Source organism: Myxine glutinosa, chromosome 11, assembly GCF_964187855.1.
Source record: "Myxine glutinosa chromosome 11, kmMyxGlut1.1, whole genome shotgun sequence".
Taxonomy (NCBI): domain Eukaryota; kingdom Metazoa; phylum Chordata; class Myxini; order Myxiniformes; family Myxinidae; genus Myxine; species Myxine glutinosa.
Window position 1 is genome coordinate 66,541,696 of NC_136271.1, and position 18,841 is coordinate 66,560,536.

The 18,841-nt window shown below is 42.3% G+C and overlaps 1 protein-coding gene across 7 annotated transcripts in view; it reads right to left on the bottom strand.

The window, feature by feature from the left end:
- Positions 1–18,133, bottom strand: part of NUMB (NUMB endocytic adaptor protein) — a 93,268-nt gene extending 75,135 nt beyond the window's left edge. For 6 of the 7 annotated variants that reach the window (XR_010986358.2, XM_078786734.1, XM_068130774.2 and 3 more), the window contains exon 1: positions 18,003–18,130. The gene's annotated coding sequence lies outside the window, so the exon portion shown is untranslated. Of the gene's footprint in view, positions 1–18,002 lie in introns of all 7 variants that reach the window. The other variant, XM_068130772.2, reaches the window with a different exon arrangement.
- Between the last annotated feature and the right edge of the window lie 708 nt (positions 18,134–18,841).

Consider the following 18,841-nt stretch of genomic DNA (forward strand, 5'->3'; position numbering starts at 1 on the left):
ATCACCCTGCCTGTGAAACACCGAGATGCCAGTTTATAGCTCGGTCGGGATGCAAACCCAGGAAAGACAGCTTGGAGGAGAGTGTGTGTACCTCCAGACACAAAGACCTCGCTATAATATGGAAGGAAAAAAGCGAAATGGAATAAATAAATAAAAAACATCTTATCGAATGCATTGTCTGCAGTTGAAACGCACACCTGTTCATTTTATATGCCTTGTTACAGCTTATGTACTCTTTCATCGCACCCCCTTCTCCCCTACTGTCCCTCCTTTCAAACCAGATGACAAAAGCTGGTTTCCGTAGTGAAAAGCTGCCCATCTTAAGGCATTAGCCGTCTTAAACTAGTCCTCACAGAAATATTCCAAAATTCGAAATAATAGGGTAAATAACCTGCAACTGCAGATCACTCCGCAGTACAAACATCTTCCAGGCATCGTCACCAATTCTCAAGCAGAAAAGCAAGATGTACCACATTGCTCACTTCAAAAGGTGATCCTACCTGTTGATGTTGATATATCTCTATATATCTCTATCTCTATCTCTTCTCTCTCTCCTCTCTCTCCTCTCTCTCTCCTCTCTCTCTCCTCCTCACCTCTCCTCCTCTCCTCTCCCTCCTCTCTCTCCTCTCTCTCTCCTCTCTCTCCTCTCCTCCCTCTCCTCTCTCTCTCCTCTCTCCTCTCCGCTCTCTCTCTCCTCTCTCTCTCTCTCTCCTCTCTCTCTCTCCCTCTCCTCTCTCTCTCCTCCTCTCCTCTCCTCTTCCTCCTCTCCCTCCTCTCTCTCTCCTCTCTCTCCTCTCCTCTCTCTGCTCTCGTCTCTCTCCTCTCCCACCTCTCCTCTCCTCTTCTCTCTCTCTCGCTCCTCTCCTCTCTCTCCTCCTCTCTCTCTCCTCTCTCTCTCTCTCTCTCTCCTCTCTCTCCTCCTCTCCTCTCTCTCTCTCCTCTCTCTCCTCCTCTCCTCTCTCTCTCCTCTCATCTCCTCTCTCTCCTATATATGCTTTGCACAATATAAACAACCCTCGATTTTTCAAAATAAGCCCAAGTCAGATTGTACATTCGACCGACGATTTTCCCAATGGAGTAATGCATGCCTTCGGTGTAGAAAAGCACAAATCGGCCAGCCCAGACACGTCGGACAGCCACACAAGGTTCAGGGTGTGCCGAATGGCAAGCATACGTAGGGAGCTGCCCAGGCAGGCGGACAAGAACAGGAAATCCCACAATGGGGCTGAGGAGCGTGTACATCGAAGGAGGTCACAGGACGACGAGGGGCTGCTGTTTGTACGACAGAGAAAAACAGCGAAACGCGGTACAAAGAGGCAACGTGACTGCAACTGCAGAAGCTTTTGGCAGCTACGCTAAAGCCCTGTGTTTAGCCACAGTGAGCATGTATCCACCTCTCCCACACCTTGCTTCCATATTTCCCAGCACTCGCTCCAAACGGATGAGACATTTCATCATGCCACTGCTATTTCAGCTCTTAAGTAATAAAATAAAACTGTGTAAGAGATCAAACTGCACAGTTTTGTAAGTCACGTTCAACAAGGTCACACTTGCAAAACAACATCGAATACGTCACCGGGCCCCCCAAGTTCTGTGAACCTACATTGTTAACTCCACGTTTTACACACAAACAGCAATAGAACTTGTTTTCATCGTACATTGACAGTTTTAACAAAACAGGTCGGTATCAAGGAAGCTTTGCAACGTGTTATTGGTGAACTCCGGTACATGCTGATGCACAACTAGTGATTATAGCAATATCAAGGCTTGAGATGCAGGCCAAATTATTTATAAAACATCATGCATTCATATTTAGGAATATAAACTTCTGATGGACATAAGAGAATTGTATTGGACAAAAGAAAAAAAAATTAAAGTCCAGAAAGCAACAACAAAGTAAAGAGCAAGCAATGCAAAAAATGGAAGGAATGTTGGAATAGGGCCAAGGCCTCAATGTATCAAGGCTGGCACACAAGAGGTTCAACACCACAACAACTGTTCCATTCGTGCTGGGTAATTCCACTGCCATTACGGCCTTTTTGGCCCAAAAGCCGCCGAGGCAAAGCCCCAGATGGTTCTGGCAGTTCTTCGAGAGGAACCAATGTCGCAATAAAGGTAGACTTTGCGTATCGGCAGAAGGAATTCGAATTATTTGGATTCCTTCATACACAGAAACGTGCTCGCTCATTAAGCTTGATCAGCCTTTGAGTAGGCCCGAATGGCTTTGTGCGGGTGCCCCGGGCCACGCAGATACCCCAAAAGTATAGTTGGTATAGCCTGGATTCATACTCGCTTGTCCCCACACAAGGACCTGGGGTATGTTTTTAAATAAATAAATATTCCCAAAAAAAATAATTCATTACAGTGAACCTGTTGTATCCCACCGATAGGCCGGATATGGATCAGGACCTGCACCAAAATCTAATCAATTCGTCCTTGTCAAACACTCAAGCTATCCATGAAGTTTTGTTTGAATCTATAACTTTTTGAGATATCCTACTTACAGACAAACAGAGGTGAAGCCATAATCTCCATCCACCTTCCGTGGCGGCGGTAACAGCTGTGTACATTAACATGCATTACTAGAACATTAGTAGCCAATGGGAAACACACATGTCATATGAACCTGGGTTCCCTGCAACATGAGCTAGAGGTCAGTTTGGAACACCAACAGACCAACCCGAGTGCACAATAAAAACAATCTCACAAACCCGTGGTAAGATTTCATTCGTGATCAATTCTTCTTTCCTTGCAAACCTGAAATAACAAGGCGCTGGATGGACGGCACATAGCTGATTGAGCAAAGGTGATAAAGTAGTGCTGAGCGATTCTCAAGGATTTAAAAACACAAAAACAAAACAAAGGAACTTGTGGTTGGCTTTATAGAGGTAGATAATTTTTTTAATCCTGAGATCAACAACTTGTATAGTTATTGTATACAATAGTTTATTGCATCATCAAATGCAGCACCATACTGTGGCAAGTGCTGCTCGGTCTCAATTTGCATCCTAAGGGATTCAAGGCTTTGAGAATGGGATCTTTTTGTCGAAAGATAACACTGGCTGAGGAACAAGGTAGCGTTTTCCTCCGTCTTCTTAACTCTCTGCCCATTGCAGGCAAATGGCAGTCTTTATCTGTTCTTACCCCTTCCCTGACGCCATGTCCCCCAAGACCTTTTTCTACTTTTACCCCACCACATAAATTCAAGTACATTCATCCAATAATCTACTATGAGGGTTCAAATGACCAAAATGTGGAGAAATTCCTGCATGAGGGTAGTTTGAGATTGAAGCAGGCTTTATATTGTCGAACGTGTTCAATGCTCCCAAATGTGCAACATCGTCTAGCCTGAGGAAGTTGTTCAAGAACTGTCATCGATGGCGGTCTGGGTAAAACCAAGATGGCGGCCAGCATATTCACATGTGCCGTGTAACAGGCGTATCGATGAAGTTCCTTCTGCTGAGGTACATCAAACCAACTGAAATTCACGGTGTGCCAATCTAGTGATGCCCGTCTTTTCACGTACCGGTAATTGTGTTGAAGTACCGGTAATTGTGCCGAAGTGGTTCAACGAGTTCAAAATTTCTTGGTAAAGTGATTAGCGGTCGAAAATCTAGAGCACGTTCACATACAACCAATTGCTGTCACTCAAGCAAACGTGAAACACGTTTGTTTCTATATAAAAAAAAAATTCAATGCTCCAAGGCTCGTGGAGGACTTGCAATAAATCACACACATGCAGACATTACATGAGACAACAGCAAACTTGACTTCAGACAAACTCATCCGCTGAGCGTGGAAGAAGTGACCTATCTTTCCGGGGCACTCCGGGTACCGGCGACGCAATCCTTACGACGTCGATTTTCTCTCTGCACTCAGTGGGAGCAATAGAGGAGAAGTTTCTTCCTCCCCATGTACATCAACCTAATTGCACTAACCTGATTATATATGGGAGTTGTCCGTGCTGTATCCTTTAAACGCTGTACTACCATTTCCGAAGTCTTTGGTACGGCACGGCCAGGGTCGGAATCAAAGTATCAACATCCACCACTCAAAGCTAATACCGTAGCCATTATACAACAGTCTTTATTAGCACAATCTGGTTGAAAAACTAATTTTTGAGAAAAGGATTGCTATACATGAAATGGCAAAATAACTGGACGTCAGTGCTGGCAATGTGAAAACAATTATTCATTCTGACTGGAAACCAAATCAAGTTAGTGGATGTTCGGTACCAGATGACTGCATGTGTGCGTGACCATCGCAACTAGGCCGTGCGCAGCCGTGAGCTATCAGTCAGTTTCGTTTCATGGAAGAGATGCTACTTGATAACCACAGGAAATGTTCAAAAACGTTTATATAGGCCTATACTAAAAGTTCTCCATGTGAACGATGCCCAAGGCAATGTAATCGATGCTTGTTTGAATTTGAAGCATTCATTATTAACCGGGCATGAACATACAGTAGCAGTAAATAGGCCGCTCAGTGGAGCAATATGACACGTGGCCAATCAGAAGTGACTACCGTGTCAACACAAGTATTAATTATTTGGTAATTGCTGCCACCATGTAACCTAGGGTCGGCTGGTACGTGATGTCTGAAATTAAATCCACAAAAACATCGTCCCTATGGTGTGTTCTGCATCCACCATCAGTGAAAGAACAAAATGTTTGCACATGCTCACTGGTAAGTTGGGATAAATATCGTGAGGGCCTTGTGAAATGGGTCGATTTGGATGGAGAACGCAGTGACATTGCCAAATCTCAGCATCAAAATCATGCTGCATCAGGTTCCGGTGCAGATCCAATCACAAATCCAGGTTCATCAGATGGTTCCTGCTCTTGAGAGACAATCTTGTTAATGTACACGTGCGTATTTTCATCTGCCCCGCGAAAGACAGGACAGGCCAATGAAGGATGAAGACCTTGAACAGGATGAAGATGACGGCCTTCAACTGAACAGGATGAAGACATCGAGACAACACGTACCGCCTACAATGCAGGTTTGGTCCTTCACAGAGAAGTGAATAGCTGCATATTAAAGGGCGTCCTGATAGGTGAAATGATCCGCAGCAAGGCCGTTTAAGCCTCCATTCTTGTAAAGATAATCTCGGCAATCTTACTATAATTCACCAAATGTCCGTCTGTCCATCTGTTCCCAGGTACCGCAAAAACGGCTGAACCAATCGCAACGAAATTTTGGGTGGGTAATCCTGGGACCCCCTGGAGTAAAATTGGCTATATTGTTCTTCCAAATTTTTTTCCAGTTTTTCCAAACACGATGGAATAATATTTACCGATATGAACAGTGATGTGGCTTTTATTGAAATTCTACAAATACTGTTTCGATTTTGATGATTTGCGTGTGATATGATTTAACGGATGTTTATATGAATCGTTTAAAATAAAAAAGCCTTCAATTTCTGATATTTTGCCTTTTAATTTGGGCCTCCCAATTGAAGCCCCGCCCGTAGGGCGGGTACCGTTGCTAGTAATAGTAATAAACATTTGTATCATCCTGGTGTTTCGCATACAGGGAGAAAAAGCTGTAATCCTATTCTTTTAATATGATTGTGAAAAAATACTTTTATTCGTTGGATTATATGAAAATACATTCATATAATTTTAGATTTTCTCTCTTTCTTGACTCTTTCTCTTTCTTGACTGGCACTGTTAACATGCAACCCAGTGCTACCTGTCGCATGGTCGGGTAGTCGGCCACTAAACCGACTATCTTCACTGGCTTGCCAGTGGGGAGGATGACTGACACTCTGCAGGACTAAAAACAACACCTGTTAAAGGGCAGATGAACTCTCTTCAGGAGCCAACGGCCATCCAGTAAGGAGATTGTGTCTCCTAAAAAACACCCATCCGGTTGGACCGGTTTTTTAGGTAGTAGGTTGTACACAGCAACTGCTCAGGGTGGTACTACCGTTCCAACTTAGGAGCGTTAAAGTGGAGCCCGGAACCATGTTACACTCTCAGTGTCAGGATTGCTGGTCTTACTTCCTGTCTCACTCAAACTATAGCTACCGGCCGAGCTTAAATCTCTCTTTCTTGGAAACAAACATCATACGCTTTTCATCACATGCTTTTCATCACACGCTTTTCATCACACGCTTTTCATCACACGCTTTTCATCACACGCTTTTCATCACACGCTTTTCATCACACGCTTTTCATCACACGCTTTTCATCACACGCTTTTCATCACACGCTTTTCATCACACGCTTTTCATCACACGCTTTTCATCACACGCTTTTCATCACACGCTTTTCATCACACGCTTTTCATCACACGCATTTCATCACACGCTTTTCATCATGCACTATTCATCAGATGCTTTTCATCACACGCTTTTCATCACACGCTTTTCATCACACGCATTTCATCACACGCTTTTCATCACACGCTTTTCATCACATGCTTTTCATCACACGCTTTTCATCACATGCTTTTCATCACACGCTTTTCATCACACGCTTTTCATCACACGCTTTTAATCACACGCTATTCATCACACGCTTTTCATCACACGCTTTTCATCACACGCTTTTCATCACACGCTTTTCATCACACGCATTTCATCACACGCTTTTCATCATGCACTATTCATCACACGCTTTTTATCACACACTTTTAATCACACGCTTTTCATCATACACCATTCAACACATGCTTTTAATCACACGCTTTTCATCATACACCATTCAACACATGCTTTTAATCACACGCTTTTCATCACACACAATTCATCACACGCTTTTCATCACACGCTTTTCATCACACGCTTTTCATCACACGCTTTCCATCACACGCTTTTCATCACACGCTTTTCATCATGCACTATTCATCACACGCTTTTAATCACACGCTTTTCATCATACACTATTCATCACACACTTTTAATCACACGCTTTTCATCACACGCTTTTCATCACACGCTTTTCATCACACGCATTTCATCACACGCTTTTCATCATGCACTATTCATCACACACTTTTAATCACACGCTTTTCATCATACACCATTCAAGACATGCTTTTAATCACACGCTTTTCATCACACACAATTCATCACACGCTTTTCATCACACGCTTTTCATCACACGCTTTTCATCACACGCTTTTCATCACACGCATTTCATCACACGCTTTTCATCACGCACTATTCATCACACGCTTTTCATCATACACTATTCATCACACACTTTTAATCACACGCTTTTCATCATACACCATTCAACACATGCTTTTAATCACACGCTTTTCATCACACGCTTTTCATCACACGCATTTCATCACACGCTTTTCATCATGCACTATTCATCACACGCTTTTCATCATACACTATTCATCACACACTTTTAATCACACGCTTTACGCTTTTCATCATACACCATTCAACACATGCTTTTCATCACACGCTTTTCATCACACGCTTTTCATCACACGCTTTTCATCACATGCATTTCATCACACGCTTTTCATCATGCACTATTCATCACACGCTTTTCATCATACACTATTCATCACACACTTTTAATCACACGCTTTTCATCACACGTTTTTCATCACACGCTTTTCATCACACACTTTTAATCACACGCTTTTCATCACACGCTTTTCATCACACGTTTTTCATCACACGCTTTTCATCACACACTATTCATCACACGCTTTTCATCACATGCTTTTCATCATACACCATTCAAGACATGCTTTTAATCACACGCTTTTTATCACACACAATTCATCACACGCTTTTCATCACACGCTTTTCATCACACGCTTTTCATCACACGCATTTCATCACACGCTTTTCATCATGCACTATTCATCACACGCTTTTCATCATACACTATTCATCACACACTTTTAATCACACGCTTTTCATCATACACCATTCAACACATGCTTTTAATCACACGCTTTTCATCACACGCTTTTCATCACACGCATTTCATCACACGCTTTTCATCATGCACTATTCATCACACGCTTTTCATCATACACTATTCATCACACACTTTTAATCACACGCTTTTCATCATACACCATTCAACACATGCTTTTCATCACACGCTTTTCATCACACGCTTTTCATCACACGCTTTTCATCACATGCATTTCATCACACGCTTTTCATCATGCACTATTCATCACACGCTTTTCATCATACACTATTCATCACACACTTTTAATCACACGCTTTTCATCATACACCATTCAACACATGCTTTTAATCACACCCTTTTCATCACACACAATTCATCACACGCTTTTCATCACACGCTTTTCATCACACGCTTTTCATCACACGTTTTTCATCACACGCTTTTCATCACACACTATTCATCACACGCTTTTCATCACACTCTTTTCATCATACACCATTCAACACATGCTTTTAATCACACGCTTTTCATCACACGCTTTTCATCACAAGTTTTTCATCACACGCTTTTCATCACACACTATTCATCACACGCTTTTCATCACACGCTTTTCATCATACACTATTTATCACACGCTTTTAATCACACGCTTTTCATCACACACTATTCATCACACGCTTTTCATCACACGCTTTTCATCACTATGACAAACGTTTGAAGCAAAGTAAAACACAAACAACACAAAGTCTCATGAGTTGTTTTTTTTTGTTTGGGTTGTCGTACCACAGTCATGGCAGATGCTGCTTCCTTGATTGAAGTTCAGCATTTGAAAAGGATAGAGGACGGAGAAACAACCATAGGCTGGCAACCATCATGCAGGTTAGATGGGTCTAATGGCCACCTCCAGCATTGCAGTTCCTTGTAAGGGAACTTGAATTTTATTAAACGAGAAAGGCTAGTTTAATTGACGAAATAAAATTAACTTAAAGACACACCAGATAATTTTTATTAGACTAGAAAATTTACTACAAAACTGAAGGTTTTCGAAAGTGCCAAAGTGATGATTTGTGTTCTACAGTGTTCGAGTATGTAATTCAATTGAAACTAGAATGGCACTCGTTAGAGAGTATACCTCCGCAAGGCTGAACAGTTTATGTTTTGTATCCTGCCGGATCTGCATCCAGATCTCCAAAATCGAATCGGGTTGTTCTTGTTACCTACCCAACTCATCCACCTAATTTTGTCATAATCCGTGCACAACTTTTTGAGATATCGTGCTATATCGTTTTGGCCCCATCTCTCAATGGTGAAGAATCACATAAAAAATAAAAATAATTATCGGATTCAGATCTCCACCAAAATCGAATCAATTAGTCCTCGTCACACACCCAACCTGTCCACCAAATTTCATCCAAATCCGTCGATTAAGCTTTTGAGACATCTTGCTCACAGACAGACGGGTGAAAACACAACCCCCGTGTTACACGTGAAAATCACCACAAATCTTGATGTTCATCATTCCAGTAAACGTATTGAAATTTACGGAATATTGGCGGCACAGTGTGGTGATTGCCTGCTGCGTATATGCACCGGGATATCCGTATAACACAGCGTCTTGTGAGCAAGAAGTTTCCAAGTAACAAGACTATCAAGGATGATGTGTTGCATTGGCTACGCACACACCTAAATAATTACGCACAGAGGGCACAAAGAAGTTTCCAAGTAACAAGACTATCAAGGATGATGTGTTGCATTGGCTACGCACACACCTAAATAATTACGCACAGAGGGCACAAAGAAGTTTATGCTCCGATGGGACAAGTATGTGTCAAAAGCTTAAATATACCTTTTAAGGTAATATAAGACTTGTTCATATAATGTACATACAAGCTTTATTTCATGTATAGTACTGTATAAACAAAATTCCAGTTCACATTACAAACAGGTTCTAATCTTACACAATCACGGGGGAATGAACACAACACAAGGAACACAACCTGTAAAACATCATTTTCTATCCCACTGATAGGCCGTATCTGGATCCGGGCCCGAGCCAAAATCTAATCGGCTTGTTCTTTTCACATACCCAACTCGTCCACCAAGTTTTGTAACAATCCGTCGACAACTTTTTGAAATATCGTGCGATGTATCGTTTTTGACCCCCATCTCTTAACGGTGATCAACCGCTTAAATAAATAAATAAAAAAGATTATCGTATCAGCTCGGATCCGGATCTTCGGCAGAAGTCGAATCGATTTGTCCTCGTCACACACCCAAGCAGTCCACCAAATTTCGTCCAAATCCGTCCATAACCTTTTGAGACATCCTGCTCACAAACAAACAAACAGACAGACAGACAGACGGGGTGAAAACATAACCTCCACCCATCGACGGTGGAGGAGATAATGATCGCATTCTCACCGATTCGAAATGGGACAACAAGTCTTAATGGTGGCCTGGTCTGTCTTCAGGATGAGTCCCTCTGGCAACCACATCAGTTTTTAGTTAATTTTGTCCAAACCCACAAGGATCAGATGCAGATGATGCAGTTCAATGCTGAGCATGCTACGAAATGAGTTACCTTGCCACCACATTTACAAATCTTCAAATGAGCTACCTTGCCACCACATTTACAAATCTTCAAATGAGTTACCTTGCCACCACATTTACAAATCTCCAAATGAACTACCTTGCCACCACATTTACAAATCTTCAAATGAGCTACCTTGCCACCACATTTACAAATCTTCAAATGAGCTACCTTGCCACCACATTTACAAATCTTCAAATGAGCTACCTTGCCACCACATTTACAAATCTTCAAATGAGCTACCTTGCCACCACATTTACAAATCAAATAAATGAGCTACCTTGCCACCACATTTACAAATCTTCAAATGAGCTACCTTGCCACCACATTTACAAATCAAATAAATGAGCTACCTTGCCACCACATTTACAAATCTCCAAATGAGCTACCTTGCCACCACATTTACAAATCTCCAAATGAGCTACCCTGCCACCACATTTACAAATCAAATAAATGAGCTACCTTGCCACCACATTTACAAATCTCCAAATGAGCTACCTTGCCACCACATTTACAAATCTTCAAATGAGCTACCTTGCCACCACATTTACAAATCTTCAAATGAGCTACCTTGCCACCACATTTACAAATCAAATAAATGAGCTACCTTGCCACCACATTTACAAATCTCCAAATGAGCTACCTTGCCACCACATTTACAAATCTCCAAATGAGCTACCTTGCCACCACATTTACAAATCTTCCCAAAATGAGAGTGCTCTCCTCACCTTGTCATTTTTGATGGAATGATCTTCATCCTTCCAGTCTAACGTGGCCGCACGCTTTACTCCATGATATCTTCCATACTACTTTAGCAATCCTTTCTACTTTCACCGATCATTGTAAATGTGGTGGCAAGGAAGCTCATTTATTTGAGGATTTGTAAATGTGATGGCAAGGTAGCTCATTAGCTCGTACGTCAGTCTATTCACACTGTAATTACACCAACATCATGCCACCACCGCACCCCTTCATTTGGCTGTTGTACAAACCAGAGTTTCTATGTAAGAAAATAAACAAAAAAAAATCTAATCTCGAATGAGTGATAACTACTAACAGCCTCCTGAACTCTGCACAAGTCGGTATAGACCAGGAAGGTTGTTTATTTCTGCAAGAGACGACAGTCAACACCATCCATGCTCAACCTGATCCAGCAATTTGGCTATCATGCTGAAACAAAGGCCTACTCTGCAAAAAAAAAAAAAAAGAAAAAAAAATGATAGCAATGTTATATACATCCACACGCACCAGATAATGAAAATCCATCGTGTTAAAACAAGAGGAGTATCAACACAGCTAGAGGTCAAAGTGACCCCAAATGTGCCGGGTCACTAAACCTGTGGCCGATGTTGCTAGAATTAGTTTTTGGGGTTTTTTTGGCCACATTCAAGAAGGATTTCACCATCAAGAGCTGTATGTGGGCAGTCGCACGTGGATGGAACTCAGTGACACAACCAACATTGAAAAGTGCACGGCATAACGTCTGGCCATCTACCATGTTTGATGACACGGAGCAACCTGAAGACTTTGAAGGTTATAAACTTTCAAGTGAGAAGGTTGATGCAGCAGAATTGATACGTTATACAAAGGGAACCAACACTGAAGTGGCCAAGAACCTGCATAAAGATGACATTGTGGAGTGGATGAATTGTGACAGTGAAGCACCTGTGGTCTGCCAGATGACAGATGAAGATCTCAGGAGATGACCAATGATCAGGGAATAAAACTTGGAGAACAGTATATGAGCTTCTTGCAGGGAATGAATTTTATCTCTCAACAAGAAATAATGAATATTTACCTTATGCAAGTCAAACTAATGAAGGGGAAACCAAACTTCATGAAACAAATGGCTCTTCAGGAAATGTTTAAGAGGCCATCAGAGCATTATAAACAAACTTTAAGTGGTAGTTCAACCTCTTCACAAAGCCTTTGTGTACTCCCCTACCCCCATTCCTCTCCACATCCCTTATTTGTCCAACTCTCACTCTATTTTGTCCTTCAACCCTGCGGTCGGTGTTTCCTCCTATCTCCACTGTTCCTTTTGTTCTGTTGCATCCTGATCCATTCAGTTATGGCTCTTCAAAGAACCTTGACTTCGTATACAAAAAAAATAAATTAAATTGAATACATAAATAAATAAATAAAGTTTCATATTCCAAATGAAAAATTATGTTGTCCAAATTTGAGAGTTTTCATGTGTGTGTATATGATATATATATATATATATATATGTGGAAATAGGCAGCTCAGGAGACATTGTGCGAAAAGTAAAAGTACGCCGAGCCATAAGGAATATAATTATTTGGTGAAATCCTGACATTTCAAAAGAATGCTATCTTCCGTCCTCAGAGGTGACAACAACACACAAATACCTTGGCATAGAAGAGGGCAAATGAATGTCACAAAAAACCGCGCAAACAAAATACGAAAGAATACCTGCAGCCTAGAACGAGGCTGATCCTGACCACATCTCACCCGGAGAAACAAAATCAAAGCCATAAACCAACTCACAGTACCAGTATTCCAGTGCGCTGTGGAATAATAAAATTTGCAACAATCGGAAATCATCAAACTAGATATCAAAACAAGAAAATTCCTCACCATCCACAAAATGTTTTACAAAATCAATTCATCCCGAGAATGTACCTACCGAGACAAGGAGGAGGTAGAGGGCTGATTCAACTGAACCAAGTGCACAAAATGGCAACTGTCGGATTGGCTGAATATGTGAAAAGTTCAACAGACTACAGAATCCAATTTGTAAGTAAACACAAAAACACCAAACCATAGAAGGTATCTCAAACCCACAGAGCAAAAAGTTGCCAAAGACAGGTGTGAATGGAAGATGTCACACGTAAAACTGAAACAGCAACAAATCCAGCCCCAACAATTGCAAAAAAAAGACAAAACAAAAATATAAAATGAAAGATCAACAGATTATACATATACAACTGGGAAAATGACAAAAGAGCAGGAAGGTACACAAAATGAGTTGGACAAATTGGGAGTAGATAAAGAAGGATCTTTGGAATGCCTAAGAGGTTAAGTCAACAAGGATGGAGAACAAATCATTATTAATGCACAAAACCAAGGACACAATGCCAAAGACTTTAAGAAGATCGCGGGATCGAGTCAATCTCGCAAGTGTGGATTTTGCATCGTAGAAACAGAAATCAGGAGTCACCTTCTATGGAGCACATCTGCAATCCACTGGCAACTGCAAAAACTTCAATATTCCAGTCCCATAAAATTCATGGAAAAATGAATCAAAAGCAATTGTTTAAAACAAGGAAGTAATGCTCACGTACGACCTGATGATCCCATCAAGTGTGAAAAGAGAAAACAAAGCACTGTGACCAGAAATAGTACTTAGGTATGAAAAAAAACATGGCATTGCTAATTGAGGTGTCAGTCCCCAAAAATTTTGGCCTAAACAACGCAGAAATCAAGAAGATGACCAAATACCAGGACCTCAAAAATGAAGTGAAAATATCCTGGAAGCTGAAGAGCACCGAAATTGTACCAGTGATTATTGGAGCAACGGGAGTGATTTAAAAAGAACCCTAGAGATCTTAGAAACCATCGTTGGGAATATTACGACAAACAAACAGCAGTTGGAAACTGTCCGAGGCCCGGCGACAACCCTCAAAAAGAGCCCTCGGAGCAAAACTTTGGAAATAAGAAAACTTCACAAACTGGTCCATGAATCATGATCCCTTACTGAAACGGAGGTGGATACTTCGAGACCTGGGAGGACTCCGTCACACCTTCTGAAACCAGCATATGGAGATAACAAACAACAACACACACCTTGGAATTTAAGGCTGTTAACATGATTGGATCAACTTCGATGAGACTGAAACAAAACATGGGGGCAATACCCCTGGCGCTCACCTGGTAGAATAAAAGGTATACTGCACAGACTAGGGGTATTTTAAACCAATTTCAATGGTTGCTAGAGGAAAGGGCAGCATGTACAGACTTGGCATTTATTATGGAATATTTTTTTTTCTTGACTTGGGTTTCCTTTCTGAACTCAGAATATCAATCTAGTGAGTTTCGGTGATTTCTTTGTTAAAAGAACCATGTCACTGATTGTCTGTCGCAGCAAGAAGTCAATAACAGGATTATATCACAGGTGGCGTGACAAAATGTACGGACAGGTACATTTGACGATTGGCTTCACAATCGGGTATATAACGGTTGTTGCGTTCTGTATTAGTGGAAAACAACTGCAGCACGTCTGCAAAATATATTGCCGCTTCCTCTGGAGATGGTCCGTCAACTTGACAATGCTGTTTGTCATGGAGTGGTGGCTTTACGAAATTCCGGCATGAAACAGTGTGCTGTAGCTCGGCAGTATGGCATCACACAAGGTCAGTTGTCAAAGATCCCGAAACGCAATGCTCAGAGGGGTGTCCCTCCTCCAATATCGAGGCCAGGACGTCCCCGCAGAACCACAAGGAGGGATGATCGCCAGCTGCACCGGTTAGTACGCAATGGCCGTACCAAGTCAGCTAATCGGCTTAGGGCTGAGTGGCAGCAACTGACAAATGTGCCTGTATCCAGAAGGCTAGTCAACCAACGACTGGTTCAAGCAGGCTATCGGCCCAGGCGTCCCCTGAGAAAGCCACGCCTGACAAGACAACACCGCCAGCGCCGATTGCAGTGGGCCAGAGAGCACCGTCAATGGCAGCCAGGACACTGGAATCACGTGATCTTCAGTGCCGCGTCTTGATTTCTGGTCTATCGTCAAGATGGCCATGTCTGAGTGCGCAGACAAGTTCATGAAGCCTACAACGAAGATTGTATAGTGCCAAGAGTGCAAGCTGGAGGTGGTGGGGTGACGGTTTGGGTTGCTTTTCATGCAGGGGGCAAAACTGACCTGGACCTGGAAACATTGCTTCCATTTGCTCGTGTAGCCTTTCAAGGAAACTTTGTCTTCCAAGATGACAATGCATGGCCTCATCGTGCTCGCATGATCCATCACTTTCTTGCTGACCGTGGTGTAGAGCATATGGAGTGGCCTGCCATGTCCCCGGATATGAATCCGATAGAGAACTTGTGGGCAGAATTAACGCGTCAAATCGACAACTTGGACCAGCAGCCGACCTCTGTGCGTGAATTGCAGCAGGCTATTGATTCCTGTCCAAACCTTGGCAAATCTCATGAACAACATGCCTCAACGTGTACGTGCTCTCCTGAATGCTCGTGGGGGTTACACGACGTACTGAACTGTAATTTTACTGTCCGTAATGCCAGTTGTAATTTAACTTTTGTTTTTGTTAAAAAAAAATTTGGCTAATGTGCAAAATAAAGAAATACTTCTGGGAAACGTACAGAAGTTTAACACAGTACTGTCTGTGAATTGAGTTCAATATCAGTTTACATCACTTTCAAGGATCAATTTAATTGCTTCGAAATGTCAAATGTGGTTTTTGTTTCTTTTAAAGGTCACATTAACAAAATCTAGAATAATTTCAACATAATTCCAATGAACTTTTGGTTCTAAGTCAACTTGAAAAGTAAGTTCACCCCCACAAAAAAATATTCCATATTAAATGCCAAGTCTGTAGATTCATATGAACATAATCATAAGACTTTAAACAAACAAACAAAAAAATACCTAGTTTGGGGGGCAAACCCCTTCCCCCAACCCCATATACCTTCTACGACCCCAATTTTTCTAATGCCTTGAACAAACATCGGTACATCATGGGTGATTAAGGTTGTGGTGTAGTTTCAGAGAAGAAAGCAAATACCTATTTTGGGGGGCAACCCCCCCGTAGATTCCTAAAGGGCCAGATTTTTTTTTAATGCCGTGAACATACTTTCGCATATCACGGGTGGTGAAGGTTGTGGTGAAGTTTCATCAGAATTGTGTGTGTAGTTTCTGAGAAGAAAGCAAATACCTATTTTGGGGGCAACCCCCCGTAGACTCCCAAAGGGGCAGATTCTTTAAAATGCAATGAACAAACTTTGGCACAGCACGGGTGGTGAAGGTTGTGGTGAAGTTTCATCAGAATTGTGTGTGTAGTTTCAGAAAAGAAAGCAAAATCCTATTTTGGGAGGTCAAATCTGGATCCACGTCAACCCCGGTAGACCCCGATCTTTTTAATGCCGTGAACAAACTTTAGTCACAACACAACAAATATCATTTGTGCCAAATTTGGTCGCAATCCCATCAGCGGTTTCGGAGAAGACGTTTCAAGTGTTTACAGACTGATGGACGAACGGACGATGCGCCATCGCATAAGCTCTCCTGAACTTCGTTCCAGGTGAGCTAAAAATGTGCAAATCTAATATCACAGAAAGGACCCTCTGTGTTTTTTTTCCTTTTTTCAACTGCTTCCGCTCTGCTCTAGCTTCCTCTGCTCCCTCTGCCCTCCAGAACACATTCTTCCAGCAACTCCTTTCTGGTTAAAATCCCACAATCCAGGATTGATGGACACCTCAACTCTTTTATTTATCTCTTTTGAGGAACAGACTTCCAGAGACGGTTCAACAGCACTCTTCCCTACAAGGCGACTAAATTGACACCCCTCATTGCCTTTGCTAGTGGGGAAGGTGAATGTGACCTTCCAGGACAAAAAACAACACCTGACAAAGGGCGGATGAGCTCCCGAAGGGAACCAATGGCCACCCGGTTTGTCATACCGAAGACTTTAAAAATGGAACGTGCTGCTTCCTTGCATGAAAAGGATACGGCACGGACAATCCCCATTGGTTGGCATCCATGGGGAGGAGGAAATTCCTCCTGAGGAAATGCCACGCTAAACGCGGCGAGTGAAGCGGTGCAATTGTTATGACGTCACTTGTACCCAGAGTTCCCCGGGAAGTGACGTCACTTCCTCTAAGCTCAGTGGCTGCATGTTTGTCTTGTCGGTATGTCAGTCTGTGTGTGCATATGTCAGCTCTATTACGAGCCTTAGCCCATGTGGAAAATAAATAAATAAAGGCTTTAAGGAAGAGGTGCACCACAATGTCATGTCATCCTCCATCCCTACCCATCAATTTGTCTGTTCCCAGGAACCCCATATAACCCAACCCTATTACTTGTCAGGCTGTTTATACACAACCTTGCAGGTCACATAACCCAAACCTCTCACTGTTCTTCTTCTTCTTTTGATGGAAGTTCTTCTTCTTGCTTGTTTTTTCAAACTCCTTCCCGTCTATTCGTTCCCTCTATAGACTCCATCACCTCTATCTTCCATGAGTATATATATTTCTATATAAAAACACATAAAACAACATCTAGCCAGGAAATACACCCACCTTGTCAAGGTACACGTCACAATGCAGCCATCACAGCACCAAGCACAAAGGTAACAAAGACCTCACAGTTTAAATGATCGCGTTATGTTATTGAAGTACAGTGATTGCCGAACCACCCGCGCGTCACCCGCAAAATGTGGTGTTGGTCCGTCACAGTCGGCGAAACGCGTCACCGGCTCGAACCAGAGGCAATGGGACAGAGCGACAGTCACAAAAGCGTGTTCGCAGCATCGCCATACCTTCACACTCGTTTCCTCCTTGTGCGCCGAGTAACTTCACAAAGCAAACGGATCGAAATGCCCTTTCGTAGTTACTACCACCCACATGCAAGACCGCAGTGGGGCTTATGATATGGAGGAACCGCACCGCCTTCTAGGCGGGGAAGATAGCTGAGGGAATCTGCCTACTGGGCGGAGACTAAAGAGAGAGTGTGACGAGCGCTGCCGGTCCCATTGAAATGCATCGAGGGATGTTCTAAGCGGTGTATAACCTCCAACCGCGTTGATACACTGTGGCGATACATTCGAATTTTTTTTTTTTAAAGACTTTCACTCTTAACACATTCATCCATAACAGAAGACGAAAGAAGCTTTATGACCTAGTTTTGATTAAAGTTTTATTTTTTATATTTTTGGAGGGGTTAATCAAACACCGACGGTGTATTCACCTTTTGTTTTGAGGAGATCCTCTAACGACTAACATAGACGTCACAATGACGACAAATGTATAGGCCTACAATAACCTACCCACACTGGTTATAGCTGCCGCCTACCAGTCCTACCAATGTCCATGCACCCCTCTATCCTCAATACGTATCGAATTCCAGTTTAACCGATCCACTAATTCTGCTCCAGGAACCATTCCATATGCATTAACCACTGTTTGAGTGAAAGACCCCCTCTGCCATACTACTAGATCCTAATTGTCTTCTCCACACACCAATATATATTCAGCATTATATATTTATAATCCATATTTTCATTATCCTTGTCCATCCGGAACACCTTGTATTCGATTTCATAATTTTTATCTCGAATATAATTCCTGAATCAGATTTTACCTCCCTCCTCTCTCTCTA